The sequence below is a fragment of the Athene cunicularia genome, assembly GCF_003259725.1.
Source record: "Athene cunicularia isolate RWA chromosome 5 unlocalized genomic scaffold, athCun1 chr5_part1, whole genome shotgun sequence".
NCBI classification, from domain to species: Eukaryota; Metazoa; Chordata; class Aves; order Strigiformes; family Strigidae; genus Athene; species Athene cunicularia.
In genome coordinates, this window is record NW_020799101.1 from 13857775 (window position 1) to 13872419 (window position 14645).

A 14645-nucleotide genomic window follows, 5' to 3' on the forward strand; every position below is an offset into this window, starting at 1 on the left:
TGGCCCCTCTGTGCTCATCTTACTCAGACTCCAACATCTTCTGGATGAAGCCTGGTTTTATTTTATACCTTGTTAAATTTAGAGATTTTTTTGTTGTTCAGCACCAACAAATAAATCTGATAATTGGTTCAGACAGAAATTACTTCGGGGATGTTTTTGATTTGATTTTGGTTGGTTTACACCTAAATTGCTATGAATAATAAAATACCGGTTCAATTTCTCAGCTTTAACAGACACAACCAGCTGCTGCCTTTACTTCACAGTTTCAGCTACAAATGAAACTAATCAAAGCATGTAAAGGAGCCATGGTGTCAGAAGAGTTCAGAAAAGGGTCACTAATAACCTAAAATGTGGTCAGAATGCCTGGATTTTAAAGTATGAAAGAGTTGTGAGAGTGGAACACTATTTTTTTTTCTCCACTTAAGCACTTAAATTCACATGTAGAAATGTTGCCTGCTTAATTTCTGCAACTCTTGTGACTTAGGCTGTCCACAGTTTCTGGAAACAAACTAACAAAGCTTCAGATGGGTGTTTGGGAAGCAGAGTGATTATTATTCTAATCTTATCCAAGATCTAAAAGAATTTCTAATTTATCATATCAAGGTTTTCTGATGAGTAGTCATGAGGGAGATTTCAAAGGTCAGGAGAAATGAAATGCAGATTTAAATTCAAATTAATCAGAGAGGCAAACTCTAGACTAGCTTACACTTAGATGGGTAAACATTCACTGTGGGCTATATATCATTCCAAAACATGGAAATATAATCTAGAACTGAATTTCAGAGCAGTGAACAAAATATAAACCACAGGAAAAAAGCTGTGACTGAAGGTGAAAACCAGGCAGTGGATACTGGGGAGCAATGGGGCACAGAAAACAGGTGGACATGAGCTCTGAGTGTACCTGGCCAATCCATATCACACACTGGGACAATCTGAAAGCTGCTCTAATTGATGTCATAGTTAGCTTCATGACCTTTTTCCACAGTCTGACCCCTGACTTGCTCCTTTTCTGGGATTTGCCCCTCTTGCAGGGTAGGGAAGGATCCCTAAGGACCTGTTGCCACAGCTTCAGGGATGGCTGTGCCATGGCACAGAGACCATAATCCTGCCCAGGTGTAGGGATTTTATATATGAGCTGTAAGAAGTTTGGAAAGTTTTGGTGAAAAGTTTGTCAGGCATATACAAACTCTGGTATATGTGTTTGCTTTATTTAATCCACATGTTTGCCCATTAAATAATTCAGAAGATGTTATATTAAACAGACTTCAGACAAAAGTGATGGAAGTGCATTTGCTGAAGCAAGAGCTTGTATAATGAGACATTCCATAAAAGAAGCTGGACTTCTAAAGTCAGAATGGATTAAGGGCATGAATTCACATGTCCCATGAGAACTTATTACTTATAAACTCGAAGGACATTCAGAGACCTTCAGAAAGAAGCAGCTCTCATGCTTGAGTTTAATTTTAATATCATTGCAGTTGTAAATAAATTGGTTTTACTGTTGTTTTGGTAGAAGTGAGTAAGAATTTTATCTGATCACCCAATTAGCCGTATGGGTTTTTTGTAAAGAATGGGAATTTATTAGGGATTATTTTACACATGTTCTGGTTTCAGCTGTCACAGAGTTAATTTTCTTCCTACTACCTGGTGTAGTGCTGTGTTTTGGATTTAGTATGAGAATGTTTGTAACACACAGATGTTTTTAGTTGTTGCTAAGTAGTGCTGATACCAAGTCAAGGACTTTTCAGCTTCTCATGTCCTGCCAGCGTGAAGGCTGGAGTGGCACAAGAAGGTGGGAGGGGACACAGCCAGGACAGCTGACCCTAACTGGCCAAAGCAATATTCCATACCATATGACATCATATCCAGTATATAAACTGGGGAGAGTTAACTGGGAGAGCTGGATTGCTGCATGGGGACTGGCTGAGAGTCAGTCAGCAGGTGGTGAGCAGTTGCATTGTGTATCATTTGTCTGTCTTGGGTCTCATTTCACACTGGTTTTGTTATCTTTCTTTTAATTACTATTACTATTGCTATTACTATTACTATTATTGTTGTTGTTATTATATTTCAATTATTAAACTGGTCTTATCTCAGCCCATGAGTTTTACTTGATTTTGATTCTCCTCCCCATCCCGTCAGAAGGGTAGGGAGGCGTGAGTGAGCTGTTGTGGGGTGCTTAGTTGCTGGCTAGGGTTAAACCACGACAATACACTACTGAAGAAAAAAAAAATGTAGCTATAAAAATCGTGCCTTTCTTTTAAGACTACAAAAAAGATAATTTAAATTATACCAAATAAATCACTTTTTGAAAAAAGCCAAATATATTTTCCCCTATCTGTGCCATTGTTATATCATAATCAGCTTGGACACTGATAACCACCTTCATCAGGTTCATGGCTGATTTCATGTTCTCATACAGTAATAATTGTATTATGATCACTCTAACTACAGTGTTGCCAAGGCTGCAGGAAAATGATAATTTGACTTAAAGTAATACCTTCAGGAGTGTTTAAAAGAAAGACACCCAAACTGGAAATTTTCCCATTAGTCCCCAGTTGCAGGTGAGGGTTTTGTTCCCCAAACATGGCTGTGGGTGCAGCCTGGGTGGTGAGGATGAGGGCAAGGGTGAGGGGGATGGTGATGTAGGGGCCTCGTGCTGCCAGTACTCCACGCTGGTCTGTCCTTTAGGATTATATTTTCAGAGCCTATTTCGCAAAGTGAGCTCCAGTCTGCTGCTTCTCCTGGGTAACGCAGGTAAGGCTCCTTCGCCTCAGGTTAACGCAGACTTTCTCCTCTCATCCTGCTCTATTTCCCTTTTCCCCCTCATTTTCACAAAGAATTCAGCTTTCCTTTGGCCATCCCAGTTATGAAGAAGTCGGCCTCCTTAGCGGTGATTAAGCATAGTCAGCGACTTAAAAACAAGAGACCTGCTCTTAGCTGCCACTAATGAGACAAAAAGAGAGAGCTGTATAAATGATGTATAAATGGTCACTCTACTTTCACTCCTCTTTAATTTTTCTGTAGCAGAAATAACATCTCCCTTGGTTTTCTAGAAAAAAGTTTATTTCAAAAGTGCTTTGGAGCAGTTCAACATTATTCCGGCACTGGATACAAGCTACCCCTGTTACAGGTATGTGCAAAATGTGATAGGATAGAATAGACTATTTCTGTTGGAAGGGACCTACAGTCATCTAGTCCATCTAGGCTGCCCCTATATGATGGACTGCTTTTGCCCAGCTCAGGCAGCAGACTTTTAGGTATCATCCATCAACTATGCTGCCTGTGAGACACTTTTTCTGCAGTTCTTCAGCAAGGTTTGACCTTACATGGCAGGTAAAAGACAACAACTGATCTAAGGCCTGGATCTCATTTGATGAATTCTACTAATGAAGTAACACGTGGATAGGCACCAGCTTTCATTAGTTGTCCAGTTTTCTCCTGCAGTAACTGCTATGTGTTAGGTTCATAGCCAGAGTTATGCAGGGCTGTAAAACAGGGTCTGAGAAGGGGAAATATTAAGCTCTCTTAGGCACCAGGTTGCCCTCTCATCATAATTTTAGTATTGAATAATAATGTAATCAGTTATCATCATGTTTTTCATTAAAAAGTTCTGATCTCATTTATCAACTGCAAACTAATTTCACCTTTCCCCACCTATAAATTTAAGATTCATTTCAGACAGATGATGCTGTAAGTGAAGACAAGTCCTATTCTTAGCCAAGGGAATATTTGCAGTGTGCTTACGCCTAAAGTGCATTTCTTACTCTATCAAGCCTTTTGCATTTCAGCTGTCAAATGAAAATATATAAAAGTTGCAGTTTGTATATTTTTAAACTTCTAGTGGTTTTTGGGGGGCTTTTTAAATAAAACTATTAGCCTAATATTTAAAGCACTTTAATGATATTATCACAAAAACAGTCTCCTTAGTTTGTATTCTCTTTGTTTGGCTGCTGTAGATACAGATCTGCCATCTCTTGCCTTATACAGAAGACTCTTGTGGGCAGGGACAATTTCCCTAAGACTTAAAGAGTCTTTTAGCACGATCACAGTAAAGAGCAGGAACAATAAGTAGTGTGTGAAGTGGTTGAAAAGTGTAGGCTATCTCAAACCCTTCTGTTTGTCACAGGAGTAGCAAAGGAAAGGGGCAGTTTTGCATAAAACATTTTTTCTCCATCAGCATATTCCGCTTCTGACTTGGACCATACTTCCAAGCTCATCCTGGTGACTAATTCATTCATGTCTCCCTATGTCTACTAAATCACTGCCAGGGATGAGCCTGATAATTGGGTTCTCTTTGTGGTGTTGAGATGTGGACACCTGTTAATGAGAAAGTTGACCAAGGACATCGACCCAATTGACACCAGCTATTTAGCAGCTGTCAGGCAGCAATGACTCACAGTCACTGCCTATCTCGTCTGGTTTTGAACCAGTAACCCAGAGACAAAGGGCTCGTATCTCATTATTGCTGGTCCCTTGAGTCACCCCATTCCCTTGCAGCAGATGTCTATTGCTTTAGTGTCAAAAAGAGGTAATCATGTCTAAAAACCTGCACTGGAAGAAGTTTGTATAGGCACATCCGTCCAGCACCTAAAAGCACAGTCCTGCACCTAAAAGTGCTGGGATGTGCTGCCAGGTGACAGGGATGTACTGCAGACTCTAGCCCCTGTGCGGGTTCTTACGCTCTCCCATCTCTTCGTACCCCTGTGCCCAGTGTACTTCCAAATGGGAAAGAGGCTTCAAGTCTTTATTATATTCTTATTAAGACCACTATGTGTGGCCTTTTAAAATAGCCAGGGGACAGAGGCAGGGACATCAAATTATAGACCGGTACTACAAAATCCATTTGAGTTAGCCAAGCTGCTCCCAATTATCCCAAGAGAGGATTCAGCTCACTCGATGAAACTAAAATGACTAGGCTTACCTGTCTAATTTAACTGATAAGTACAAGGACTGCAAAATAATCTGCCTCTAAGAAGACACATTAAAATTTCAAGAGCAAAGCACACTTTGATTTTGGCTTCAATTTATGAGGAATCTGATCCAGCTAGTATTCAGCAGCAAGCACTAGCCAGGCTGTGTTTACAAGCCCTGAAACAGCCTGCTCCTGGGATAGAAATGCCAATAAACCATTACCTGAAGAAACTACATGTGAGCCCTTGCAGCTTCCTCTCTCCCTTCCCCCAGCTTTCAACCTGGCGATGCTGAGCTCTGCCTATGGAACCGATCAGCTCCTGCCCTGTCAGGGATGCTGCTCCCATCAGGGCTGGTGCTTGATGGCAGGCGGGGTCTCCCCCCAGGCCTCACGGTGGCTTTTCCAGTCTGTCAGATCAGGTAAGTGAAGTGAAGAACAAAAGCATGGCTGTGTGTGGGAAGGGGAAGGGGTGGCAGCAGTGACCTGTGGCTCCTGCAGCCCACCTGGCCTTTGCCCTGGCCCCCAGCAGTAAGGAGAGACCTTTGCTCAGGGGTTAAAGCTAAGGAAATGCCACTGATGATGGTGATGAGGTGTGAGAAGAGGAGTTGGCATGTCTCTGAAAGCGTAGTAGTAGTAGTAGTAGTAGTAGTTGTACTAGTAGTAGTAGTAGAGTTTGTACAACAGTTGCTTCTATGGTCCCCAGCTGCAGACTCCAGCCCATGCAGGGTAACAGCACTGACTGCAGAAAGGCTTCTGCCCCTGATCAGCAAGTCTCTCAAGGACACCAGATGTGTCTACGAACTATTTGATCCTGATTATCTGTGCAAGAGCAGCAACAGCAATCCTTCTGTTCAAGACGCTGATGTGCTCAGCAACTGAGGGGGCAAGAAAGGGATGTGCAGCTCCTGTGCCGCCACAGATACCACACAGATGTGGTTCTGGGAGCGGCCAGCAGCAGACAGGCTCCGGGGGATGAGTGATTACCAAGTGGCTGAAGGGTCTGTCCCATGTGCAGGAGGATCAGCAGAGGCTCTGATCACTGCTCTCTGCTCCTCAGGTACTGGGCTGGCTCCTGGGGGATATTTTCCTGGGTCCCTGTGGTGGAGTTAGACTTAACCTAGACCACTGCCCTAAACTGCCTGCCAGGATAACTTAATTATTTACACAGGATTTGCACAGAAATGTGCTTCCTGGTTCAGGTAGCATGAAAACTCCCTTTCCCACAGCCTCTCTCCTTCACTGTCATCTTCAGGTCCCTCAACTTCAAACAAAACAGAGGTACCATGTACAGCAGTAACTACTGGTTTTCTTGACACAGAGAAATTCATTGCTTGAGATTGTTTCTGTAATCAAATATCCAAAGCTAGACTTATTAAAATAAGCACTGTTAAGATAAATCTTAAGTTTATGGTCAGACTGGATTCAATCTTTTGCTGGTGGCAGTGCATGCTACTCCCTTGTTGGCACTACGTCATTTGCCACCACCCTGCCATATTTTCTACCCCTGAGCCACTGATTGAAGGCCAGCCCAGCTCAGTAGCAGAGCAGTTACATCAGTCAGCAGAGAGCAGACATCCACAGGGCCCAGCTGGAAGCACCAGGAGGGTTGTTCAAGCCACTGCACATTTTAATGGGCAGGTGACCAGACCAGGGCAACTTCACCCATAGGGCTGGTCCTCATGGGAGGTGCTGTTGGTAATCCCAGCAATAAGGCTGACCTAAAGGACATGGGGTTAAACTGCAGGGAGCACATGGGCATAATAAATTGGCTTTGATTCACTCTGTTCAGCTGGAACTTCAGTTTCTGGAGTTGTCAATTCTGAAAACTTTTCTGAGCGTTACATTCACTTCTAATGAAGGCAAAGCAGGGAGTATGGCAAATAAGCTCCAATGTGCAAGCAGAACTAATCAATTAAGCCTGGTACATCCTGCATGCTATCAAAATCAATGTACATCATGGTTTAAAGTAGTATCTGCAGAGCAAAACTCAAGTTAACCCCAAATGTGAATCCTCAAGTTTGCTCTGGAAACAAAGAGAAGAGGCTAAAAATAAGATCATAAAGATGGGCATCTTTGCTGCTCTGGCTGCTTGGCACTATAATGGTTCCTGATCTGACAGATTATCTCTGCACTGTTAAAAACGATCAGAGCCCTAAGGCAATTAATTCCTCACTTTCAGAGTATTGCTCCTGTGGCAGCAGGATTGCCCAGAACAACAATGTGGGTTGGTGAGGGGAGGGTTTGGAGCAGAGGTAAACAACCGTGAATGGCAAATACAAAGGCCCAGCAACCTGCTAGCTGGAGGGAAGGGCCCGAGCCAGACCAGCGCTGCTGCAACCCACCGAGCCAGGGGGAAGGCAACACCAGGTGGCATCACGCCGGTGACAGGGGCACAGGAAATTTAATGACAGGCAGTGCCATGCTGGGGAAGGCAAGGAGCCTCACCGTGGCAATCCAATTATTCTGCTGCCACCTGGGTTTCCCCCAGGCACCAGTGGGGAGAGCGTGGCCTCCCACCTCCACTTTGTGTTCAGATGTCATCCCCAGTGGTAACGGTGTCCCTGTCCATCAGACGTGGGCAGGACACAGAGGCAGCAGAGTCACCTGCCGCCAAGACCTGCTGTGGCCACCCAGGCCAGGAAGGGGATTTTGGCTGAGGCAGTCAGTGTACGTATTGACTGAGAGGAGCACCGGTTAGGAGGTCCCTTCCGCAGCATCCAGCCTGAAATATCAGACCCAGTGAGAGTCATTGGTCCAAACTAAGAGGTGAGAAGCATAAAGTAGAAAACAGTAGAAACTCCAGGGCATTTCTTATTTTCACATGTGCAAGAAGAGAGGAGCTGGAAGTGCTACATTTATATCTGAATTGCAAGCATGATTTCCCGGAGGGCTTTCCCTCATTCAGTTCAGTGTGACATGAGGCTCTTTGAAAAAAATGTGAGTCTGGCTTTGATCCAAAACATGCTCAGAATTTAGGGCTTTCTGATGCACCAGCACCAGCTTATCTCCAGCCTTTGCTTTGGACTTAATTGTTTTTAAAGGCAGTTGTTATCAGGAACAGAAAGTAAGTGGTGGCCTGAAGATCTGGCAACCCAGGGTCTTCTGCAATCTCTTTGCATTAGAATGACCACGGGGAAGGACACATTGTCCCTTTTTCCAATCTGGGTCTAATTTACTTTTATTTCAAATACCATGTAAATCAAAGGTGAAGGGTAATGTGTCCGACTGCAAAGAAATCCCTCTGTTTGGTGTATCACCCTACATCTTGTAACACCATTATAGTTCTTCCTTGGAAAGACTGATGACAGTTTTTGCGTAAGAAGGAAATTTGTGGAGTTTTAATTTTTGCGTAGGATGTACTAAAACTGGATGTTGTCACTTACAGCACTGTTCCTTTAACTTGAGCTGCTTGACACAATGAATTATTCAGATATCCCTATGATATATAGAAGTGGTGTCAGCATTTTAGGGCATGACTCTCATCTGCTATAAAATCCCAGTGGCTTCAATGAGCTATACAAGGCAAAATTAGGTCCTCAGTGTTGTCTTGCAAGCAGAAAATACACTTTACCACTGAGTGAAGTGTACCAACAGGCCTAGCTTACAGTATAAAACTGGGTATTTGTGTGTCCCTGATGCATCAATATTCCTAAGAGGTCATTTATTCATTTGGAAATGAGAAATGAGAGTGTAATGAAGACAGGGGATAACGTAACATTGTCTATTTTCTCCATGGAAGAAGCGCTTAGGTTTCATCGACTTCATGCTGCTAATACCAACGGCCTCATCTGCTTGAATAGCAAGGTGTCTGTTCTGTAGCCACCAGTGCCAGGCCCAAGTACGGATCTGTGCCAGGGAAAAGGAGGATGTACTTGTAGAGGAGTGGCAGCAGGGGAGCCCAGAAGAGCCCAGGGGGCTGCTGCATGCCCCAGGGCACAGGCTGCTTGGGGGCATTCTGCCAAGTCCAGAGGCAGATCGGGCTACAGCTCCTCACCATGAAACTGAACACTCCCTGGGAATAGCACTGATAATTTTTCCATCCTTGTGTTAATATTTTTTTGTTTTTAAACCAGTGATGGCAAAGGTAATTCAGCTGAAACTGGTCTTAATGTTCATTGTCACCCATGGAACAGCACGCACTCTGCCTCCCCCAAAACATTTGCAAGGGGTTGTTAGAGTTGTAAGGAAAACACAAATGGAGGCGGCGAGAGAAAAAAAATACGCATGTAATATAAATATACTCTTGGCAAAGCCAGTGTTTAAATCACCAGTGGCTTAAATGATGCAGGTCTAAATCCCTGGAGTTTTCTGAGCCTTCTGCAGTAGATGGGTTCTGTGCACCCAGGAAAGATGCAACTAAAACCTGGGAATGTTTTTGTCTTGCAAAACAACCTCCTGCAAGTACCTCCAGGTTGCAGGAACCCAGTTCTGCCCCCACATACACAGAGCCTCCTCCTGTGAGCTCTGCTTGTAACTCAGGGCCAAAGTTGTCCTCAGTGATGTACCCTGATGTCAGGGTAACTGAGGGGTGCAGTTTAGTGATGCTGAGACAGATATAAAACCTTACCTTCCATTTCTCCCACTATTTGTTGGATCACCTGTGTTTGTAAAGGAGTATTTACAAAAGGCAAAGACATATCAAGCTACCTCTGACCTTCTTCCCATGTTAGATAGGATGGTAAATATTTTTGGAAGGGTTTTAAATGCTTCTGGGAAGGATCCAAGTGATACCACACAGCAGAGAGAAGGAAACTCAACCTATGGGCAGGTTTTTCACAGTATTGTCATAAGCATCTGGCATTTGCCACTGGCAGAGACAACACAGGGGCAGTGCTCTGATCCAGCCTGACCACCTCTCTATTCCGGCTACTGGCTGATTTCTTACCTATTCAGAAAAAGTTTCATCAATTTTTTGTTTCTTGACACATACTGGGATTCAAGGACTCAGTGGCACTCCTCTTTGGGTAGATGATGGTGTAGGAGGTAGCTCAGCTCACCAGCACATGGCCTCAGCTCACAGGCACATGGCGATCCCAGTGGTTCAAATGTTGTAAGAGGAGTTCGGGGATTTTTCTTAATACTTGAAAAAAATCACTCTGATATTGTATGTTGCCTTCTGACTGCACAGTGAAGTTGGATCCCCACCACACACTAAACTAGCAGTGAAATTTTTGCTCTAGCTATTATGTATGAGTTTGGGAAGTGTCAATCACCTGCAGCTCCCAGCTGGGAGCAGTATATGTGTATTGCTACTTAGGGTTTAGCTTCCAGTCCTTTACAGATTAGGTGTGAGATCTGTGGAAATGAAGTTCTGGTGAGCACTGTGGGTGAGGTGATTTTTATGGGCTTTTCCTAATTGACCCAAACCAACCATGTACACCAACACCATGTAGCTGCTACTGAGACAAAAGATCTAACTTGCTGTTGTTCCAACAGCCCTGTAAGGGTGCCTGCACAGAGCGGGTCTGGACCCAACAGGTGAATGCAGACCTCTTGTGTAAATGCAAGATACTTTGACATTGGACTGGAAAATAGCTATAGTTTAAGGCACATCTTGAGCAGACACACCTCCCATGCCTTCCTTCAAGGATCAGCTCTCCATCTCCCCTGGTCTCCAGTTTGGATCCTGCTCTTTATAGCACTGTTTAGAGGCTACTGCTTATGCCTTTCAAAGGACCTGTTTTTCTGGCAGGGTGAAGAGATTGCTGGACACAACCAGAATTCTTCTCTGAATATCCTGAAGGCTTTCAAACAAGTTGGTGCATTTTAGAATTTTACTAGCAGTTTCAGGGCACAAAATAAAAGGCTTTGTGGACACAAGATGAAATCTTCCACTAAAAAATACTACTTTAACAAGGAAAGTGAATGAACTGGATGGCCCAGTTATATTGCCAGAAGCCAGCATTAAGGAGTGCTGTATAATCTTCTAAGAGACTGCTTTTTCCTCATAGCTCAGCCAGATGGGCCAGTGGAGGGATGAAGGCTTTTCACAGGAAAGTTCAGCTGATCTGGGAAAAGAAGGAAGAATGATGCATGACAGTTCTACAGGTAGCTGCTACCTGGAACAATGTTCTGGTTGAAAATACTGCTTAATCAGGCTAGAAGCGAAATACCTATCTTGACAGCAGAGATGAGGAGCATTGCACATTTTCTGTTATCGCACAGCTTTGTTACACAAAACAGAGCTCCCACTGTCGCAATCTGGATTGTGTATTTCAAAACATTAATCAAGGATTAGTCCTTGGTGCTGATTTATGAGAAAATACCAATGCCACAGAGGATTTCTAACCCATGTAAATGATTCATGGAGTACATGTTTTATGAGATGGGTCTTCAGTGCACGTAAACTGGAGCATGGCCTTGATGCACACGCAGCGGTGTGTACTTCCTAGGCTGCCTTGGAAAAGAAACGTCCCGGGAGAGTCCCACTGGGATTCCTCCTGCCCCTCCTCCCACTCCCACACCTGATGAGTGGGCTCTGGGAGAGCCACCCCTCTCGGGGGAAGAAGCCGTAGCCCAGACCTGGGCTGTGGTGGTGTCTCCTGTAATACTAGTGTAGTCCTGTAGAGGGAATGCTTTGGTAAGACTTCAATGAGGCAGTGTATCGCCGTGTTATACTAGAGACCAAATTCATCCTTTGTGTCACCTGCTGAGTTCAGGAGTTAACATCAAGAGTAATTTTACCCAGTGGGTTGCTGTTTTTCTAAAATTCTTATCATGCTATAATTCGCTTTAAAATTTCATTCCCTGACTGAAGGGGGTGGAAGTGTCCATTTGATTCATTGCAAGGGATGGGCTTTGATGCTGTCTTACATGGGCATCAAAAGCTTAAGATGACATGCATATTAAAAGTGCTTTTCAGTGGCAGCTTGCAGAAGGCCCCATGGCCAGATGTAGCAAAAGGGAATCTGTAGTGTTGTTTACCAACTTCTCCTATGCTTCATCTTATATCAGCACTGGCAAATCATAACGCTTTCTGAATGCCAGGAAATGGGTTCACTCAAACTAAAATCACAAATCCATCAAAATACTCTGATGTTATGTATTATTTCTGTTGATTAAAAATCTGCATGCAACACTGAGTTTGCTATTGATCATGAAACTGTGCACTGACCTAGTCCTTTCCCTCCAAGGTATCAAGGCACTTAAAAACTTAGCTCATCCTAGCCCTTGGTTCCACTGTGCCCATAGATCATCTGGGCCACAGACACTTTCTGATACTTCCAAGTTTTGCCCCTCTTCTCTAGCATGGCTGCCTTGTCTTTCCAAGATGAAGGGATTTTCCTCTACTGCAATGCAAGGGAAGGGAGGGAAGCCTTGAAGGGAAGATGGAGCAGAATGGGTGACAATACATGGTGTCCACCCAATTCAGGTCTCACTCACTCAAACCCACTGACCCCATCTTGCTGTCTTCCTTGCTGATGGAGGAGTCTTTCACTGGGTATTCATCAGGACTAGATGCCATCTGGACACCCGGCAGCTTCAGTGCCACCTCTAGAGCGTACAGGCTTCTGAATGCCCAAGCACAGCAGGTCACCATGCTTCAACAGTCACCTGGACACCAGAATGACAGCAAACCCCTTGTGGATGGCAGCAGGGTGGATCTGTGCCATTAACATTTCTGAAAGCACAGACATACCCACCAAGTACTGAAAGCAAGTCTTAATCATCACAGGGACTTCCTCTGTGGATATTAATAATCTCCTCGCTTCCTCTGAGGAGCCCCCGTCTGCTGGGCTCAGTTTCTGCAGAAGCATCCAAAAAGCTCAAACTCTGAAAGGTTTCATATAGAAAAAACAGCTTTTCTTGGGAAAAAGATGAAGTAAACATCAGGCAGGATCAGCAATATGCTGCCTGGGCCAGGCACTGCCATGGCATAGCTGCACCTGTGTCTGTGGTGCAGCCCTGGAGGCTTCTCCTCCCCTGCTGACTTCAGCCAGCGATAAACAATTGCTCTGCAGGGTCCCCCTGCTCTGCTCCCCCTTCCCCCAGCCACCAACTGGGAATCTGCTAGTCAGATCAGTGCTTGGGAGGGTCTGGGAGAAGCACTTTCCGCTTCCTGTGGGGAAGGATGTGATTAAAGCCTTGTAAATAAAAGGCTTGGCTTAGAAAATGCCTGGGTGACTTCAAGACATGATGCAGCGCCCCGTTACACAGGGTGGTACCTTCTGGTGGCCCAGCTCAGGGTGGTGAGAAGCAGGAGGTGGGGCACAGCCTGATCCCACACCACGCTGGCCATGGCCTGTCTGGGACTTGTCAGAGGGGTCCCAGACCCCAGGAGCAGTGACCTCTCAGCACAGACACCTGCTTGTTTCTGTGTCCTGAGGGCTGACTCTGCTGCTGAGGTGGCAACCTCAGGAGAGGCTGACCAGCCATGGTCGGGACTGCACCTTCTGGAGAGCTGCCACCTAGGTGGGCACCCAGGTCTGAGCACAGCTGGTCTGGGGTGGCCCCTACTTTACCTGCTTGGAGCGATCACCCCTGAAGGGAGCAAAGGGGCCTTGCTGCTGGCTTGCACAACATGATTCCCTCCTCTCTGGGGAACTACCTTGGTATGTGCTAGAAGAGTACTGTCCTCCACATCTTCATGTCTGTATGGCGTGTTACCAGGGATCTATCACCTTCAAATCCCACATGAACTAGTGTCCATGCTCTGCCCTAAGCTCCTCTTACACTTTTGATAATAGAAATAACAGCTACTCTGGGAGAAGAGAAGCGCCAACAGTGCCCATGGAGGGGATGAACTCCCCCAGGAGCAGGGAAGTCCTGCTGTTCTCCTCCAGCAGGGAACAGGCAGCTGTCTTGTTTGCAAAGAGTCTGTCCACACACAGAGTCGTGCAGAAAAACATCTAAGAAACTGCAGCTTTACTGACTGAGATTTAGGAAGATAACACCAAAAGGCAGAAGTTGCAATTCTCCATCTCTCTCTGTTCTGATGTTTCCTCCATGCACAGGCCATCTGCTCTGCACCCCATGCTCTGGCATCGTATTTAATGTTTATAGTTAGAGGGTGTCTTGATCAGCTTTCCAGTGTTTTCAGAAACCTAAAGTTGCACAGGGTTAACCCTGGAGTCAAATAATTTGCTGAGGTTTCTGAGGAACACATAGCTGGTGATTCCCTGGGGTTTTTTAAGGGTACTCATGCAGGACATAGCTGGCAACACTGGTGCATCTTTCATTTTTACAAGGCGATACTGGCCAAAAGCAGCTTACAGAGATAACATAGCTCGAGGAGAAGTGCATTGGACTAAAAGTCAGGGGATACGATGCAAGGATGTGGGAAATCTGCCTACATGTTGGCTAGGAAATCCACTTTATGAACTTTCTGTATCCTTTATGGGGTTCTGTCCGATGTGTGCAGGAGTGATGCTGGCACACCTGGTAAAGACCTCCAGGACTCAGGCAGATTTTTACCAAGGAATAAGCAGTATCTGCGTCTTCAGGGCAGTTTCTCCCGACACCTCCGAGGTCTGAAGGAATACTCCGGCCCCGGAGCAGGGAGACGGCAGGGATGCTGGAGCCGGCTCCTTCAACCCGCAGGCTCCGGCCGAGCGGGAGGGACCCGGGGACAAAGGCGGCCGCCCTAAGGGGAGGGCGGGCAGCCGGGCAGAGCGGAGCGGGGCCGGGCCCCGGTGACAAGGCCCGTGGCAGGAGGGGGCTGCAGCGGAGATGCCCCGGGAGATCCCGCTCCGCTCCCGGCCCGAGCCTCCCGCCCGCGGCCCCAGGTCCC